At 43.2% G+C, this 5,213-nt stretch overlaps 1 long non-coding RNA gene across 1 annotated transcript; it reads left to right on the top strand.

Annotated features, from left to right (window-relative positions):
- The first annotated feature begins 943 nt into the window (after positions 1-943).
- Positions 944-2,110, top strand: LOC127309264 (uncharacterized). Its single transcript, XR_007857074.2, has 2 exons — positions 944-1,775; positions 1,854-2,110. It is a non-coding gene; the product is annotated as an uncharacterized lncRNA (long non-coding RNA).
- The last annotated feature ends 3,103 nt before the right edge of the window (positions 2,111-5,213 follow it).

Genomic DNA, 5,213 nt, shown 5'->3' with positions numbered 1-5,213 from the left:
CTGATGCTAGCTCATGCAGGGAGGCATTCGGAGGGTGGTCCTCATGGTAAGAATCCCTTGTGCTGCAGAGCCAATTCAAATTGTTGCCGATCCAAATGATCCAGATGGCCAGGATCCATAGTGTATAGGGTGCAAGATCGAGTTTTCCCGCACATCAGAATTATCGGCAGGCCAAGGTTTCTCGGTTCATTGAAAGCTGGTGCTCCATCGTACCTTCGTGTATTTGTTACTAGGAAGCCGTGGCGCGGCGACACGCCGCGCCTGTAGGAATATATCATCGATTACATAAAAGGGATGATTATAAGATTAGGATTGTTCTCTCCAGTTATCATTGTTGACGCATTTTGATGTATGTTATTTTTTAGGATTATAAGGTTATTTTGATCTCATATTTTAAATTAGAAGACTCATGCATAAACAGTATCAACATATTTCCAAATTTGTGTGGAATTATTTGTTTAAGGTAAAATATATTAATCATGGTGGAAATAAACAACATAACTATCTACATAGTTATGACGATAAATATCATGTTTTTGAGTTACATTTTGCTACGGTGAAAGCATGACCATTCATTTCTTTCTTTTTGTGAGTAGAAGTACATCCATTTGTAATGGTTAATATTCATATGTTTCTGAGATGAATATTTTTTAGGTAATACATGGATAAAAAAATAATTTCATGTTAGACATAAAATATATTCGGTTCTATTTAGCGTAAGTAAAAAACGTTCCCATGTTTTTTTAAGGCGAAATAAGTTCCCATCTGTTAGAAAATCCTTGATATCTATTATAGAAAGTTTGGTTGCCACTTATAAAATAACCTTCTATTTGTTAAGAATAATTCAACAGTTAATGAAAAGAATATATTAGTAAAATTTATTTTCTGCTAAAGTCGGCTGTTTGACTAATAATTTCGATTTATGTATTGGTTCACTAATAAATAGGAAGCACATACAGTGTCACATGCTACACTCACGTATACAATCCTAATCTGTCTAACAAAACAGAACCATCTCGTTCTGGTCCTTTTCTCACACACTATGCAGGGCAAGAGTGACACGAATCACGCATGCATGGCAAGTGATGAGTAGATGTCCTTATCGTTTTTTGCACGGATCACCCGATCCCCTTTTGCTATCTCTCCTGTGACGCTACCGCCACCACCTCTGCTCCCCAATTCCGCCTGCCGAAGCCATCAATCGACACATGCTAGCATCCTACCATGCTCCCCATGGCCTGCATCGCCAATTTTTCACCTGCCCCAGGTCCTTCTTCCCTTGCTCGTCGTACATGCACAGCCTAGCGCGTGTCTCCCTGCAGCTTTTGCTCAAGGAAAAAAATAAGCAAGTGAGTAATCTGGGTGAGGAAGATGGTGAGTAATATAGGTAAGGAAGATGGTGAGAATACCCTGTACGGGAGACAGAGATGGTGGACGGAGGGACCGTCGTGAGAGCGGCCAGGCGTGAGGTTCCTGGGAAGTATGCCCTGTTCTCGTTTCTTCCTCGGCGCCCGGAGCCGTCGTGGGCAGAACACCGGATCCGGACTCTCCGTGTTCGGTCAGCGCTCCATTTTGCAGGTGCTGCCGCCAACCTTTGTCAGCGAGGCTCCTTGCCAGCCAGGAGGCAAGGTTCGGGTCAGAGCAGTTGCGTGCGCCCTCGTGCGTTGCAGAGGAGCTAGCAGGCTAGGAGGCGCTTTGTCGGCGAAGAAGAAGCGTGGATCTACAACTGCCGGAGGATGAGGAAGAGCGAGCATGGATTGAACCATCAGCCATTGGTATGTCATTTTTTTCCTGTACTGCCCTAAGAATTCTTTTTATGTTTGCTATACTTACTGGGTAGATTCGAATCAAAGTTGCAGAGGGCGGCGGTGTGTTGCGGCACCAGTGGAAGTATGCATCAGGGAAAGAGAAGCGAGGGAGTGCGGTCGCTCGAGGTTGAGCAAGAATAAATATTGATCCAACCGTCAGTCACCAGTATGCCCCCTTTCTCTGTAGCGTCCCAAGAGCTTTGCTTCTGTGTGTTGCAGCGGTTGCCTAAGTTTGAATGAAAGCTATTGTGCTGAACAGATTGAAATAGGAATTCTAGAGGGAAACCCATAATACCTCCACACATGCCGGCAGTTTGCTCATTCTGGTAAAAATACTCACGGGTATCGTAATTAGTAACTGAAACCCAAATAGATTGAAGCAGGAATAATATAGACCCAAGAGATTTAGATGTGCCAGTAGATTACTTTTTAAAACCTGGGTATCTTGCTCTCAGTGTATTTAGAGTACTGCAGCCTGCAGTTTTGTAGTTCACAATCTATAAGCTTATATATGGCTAGGCAACCGTACGCGCTCTAGGTAATGTAGAGTTTATGATAGTGAAAAGCAATTTTACTTAGTTGAGCCCTATCATGAGTGTGGTGCCATACATACTCTTGCTAAAAATGGGAAGTAGCGTTAAAATAGGAAATAGAAAAGCTAACTTATTACACATTGGTTCACTGCAGATGCATATGACAGTACACTGCAGTGAGTAGACGTACATAGAAGGTAGTTTTCAGGTCGGTGCCTAGAGTACAGAACAATGAACACTGACAAAGTGCCCCCTACATGTGAACTAAGTACATTAAGCGGCTTCAGTTTTGAAGCTGCCGTGTTTAGCTTGTCAACGTAGAAACTATCCCCATGAGTTGTTGATTATTTGAACCAATAAGCCTGAACATGATACTGCTCCTGCAATTAGAACCATATGGTCCAAGTTCAGCATGTACATTCTTCCAAAAAAACAGTTAAGCAAAATGGAATATGAGAACTGACCATATCAATATTTAAACTATAGAGGTCATTAAAATTGATGTGTATTGCCTACAACATGTCCGCCAAACCATCTTAACTCGGCCATATTAACTCGGCCACTACAATATGCTGAACTTGGTCTCATCAATATTTAAACTATAGAGGTCATTAAAATTGATGTGTATTGCCTACAACATGTCCGCCAAACCATCCAGTGCATCAACAATTTGAAGATTATCTGACATATATTTCAGAAAAAAATCTGATGTGTATAGCTTTATCACAATGTGTGAATGAGAAAAAAATCTTAAAAGCCATGAGATGTTATAGAGCAATAACACTGGAAAATAGGTTGGAAGAGAACTATGGAAAGCCATAAGACAGATAGAAAATTAATTAAAAGGAGCTGTGGGTTCAATCCCCTTAAATCTTTGTTTTTCAAGAAGTTCTTCTTTAACTTCAACTTTCTAATCATCCATGTTAACAAAGCGATCCTGAATCCAAGATTTTACCTCACTCTCTGGAGCCTTGCTGTCATGGCTAATTATTTTGCAAATGGAAAAGCACATACCATGGCGTTTCCAAAATAGTTTCATGGGGTATCTATAAAATTTTAACTCGAAACTTTTGAAGAAAATAAAATTTTAAAAGGGTTTAACCATTACATACCTCAATATCTGATAACTATTTAGGAAAGTAGTAATTTAAAAGCGGGTAATCAGTATGTACCGACCTATTGACAGTGTTTAGAATTCTTCAACAGCAAATCTGGGTGATTAGAGCATATCACTGTTTTGCACACTGCATGCAATAGATTTATGCGTTTAGAATTCTTCAAATGCAGCTGACTGATGAGACCAAATCGTGCCTTGCCTGTTGTGTGAAAAAAAAACTCAATCAGGAAGCACTTAATAAACAGAGAGAAACATTGTGGAGTCACCGAAGACCCAAACTCCATAGTTCCCAATAACTCAATGGTCTCTAAGAACTGCCCAACAAACTCCATTATCTCCAAAACTATTCAACCATGCTATCATGGCAGTGTGAGAAACATCTATTAAGAATTTGACTGATGAGACCAAATCGTGCCATGCCTGTTGTGTGAAAAAAAAACTCAATCAGGAATTGAAGTATCTGTTTCATTCATATATGGTAATAACAAAAACCCAAAAAACTTACCAAAAGAAACATGATATGCTGCTCTTCCAGAAGCAGCAAACAGCAGACATAATTCAGTAGGCCGCGCTCATCCCCTTTCATGAGAAAATTTACATTTCCTTGTATAAAACAGAAGGTGTTAGGCAACTAAAAGAACAGTGAACCAATGAGAGTCTATTAGTTACGGCAAGAAACTAAGTAAGAGAAGAAGAATACCTCTATTTTTTTCTCTTCTGGTTCTTCCTGTGGCTAGATCAGTTCAGAGAAAAAGTATACCTCTATATTCGTTTTCTCTTATTGTTCTTCCTGAATTTCTGTGGCTAGATCAGGCAAGATGAAACTAAAAGAAAATCTCCAAATGAGAACTCCCCTGCAACCATGGCCCCTCCCCTGTGTTGTTCGATCGAAAGAGATTGAGATACACAGAAAGAGAATGCTCACCATGGGAACGACGATGCATCACGGAGGACTGCACCCGGAAGAGAGCAACAGCCAGGGTCGGCTACTCCCATGTTCCGCCTCCTCAGGATGGAGAAGACGACACAGGGCATGGAAGGAGAGATGGGTGCTTCCGCACCCATGACGTCATGGAGGCCGACCGTGAGGAAGGTCTCGCGTCCCAGGACGTCGTGGTGGTGGATGATGGCCGAGACGGTCTGCACCCCCACCGTGATGGAGTCTGCGTCTTTCGATTTGTTTTTCTTCCACGGAGGCGTGAACCCAGCTAGGGCACAAGCCGGATGGCGAGACGGTGCGCCGGCTGCTGCAGCAATCCGAGCCGGCCATCATCGCAGCCATGGTGGTGGGTACCGTCCCCTCCATCGCCACCACCATCCACGGGGCGCTTCGGATCCTCGCACAGTTCTTGGCGCCTGCTTCCTCCTCCTCCGCCTTCTTTGATGGCAGAGAGGATTCTTCCGCCAACCGCCGCCGCAAGATGCAGCCCAGCCTCGCCGGCTCCATGGCCCCGCTCAGCACCACCGTGCCGCAGCAATAATTTTGTGAGGAGAAGGATGGAAGCAGATCAATGAAGAGGAAGAGAGGAAAAAGAGGTGGGGGTCGGGCCCTCGTAAATCCAAGCGGTGGCGGTGGGCCAGGACCACCGCTTTGACCAAGACGCTCAGGGAAAAGCAGTAACCGGGAAGCCACCATGAAAATAGGCAAGGAAGAAGGCTTGGAACGAGTAAATTACATATACATACCACTTTTGAGGCAACGGTTACGAGTTGGTACCATCTCTGGTAATTTTAACAAGTAACTACCACTTCTAG

The sequence above is a fragment of the Lolium perenne genome, chromosome 6 (assembly GCF_019359855.2).
Source record: "Lolium perenne isolate Kyuss_39 chromosome 6, Kyuss_2.0, whole genome shotgun sequence".
NCBI lineage: Eukaryota > Viridiplantae > Streptophyta > Magnoliopsida > Poales > Poaceae > Lolium > Lolium perenne.
Note: the sequence above shows the minus strand (reverse complement) of the source record. Positions and strands in the feature narration are given on the sequence as shown.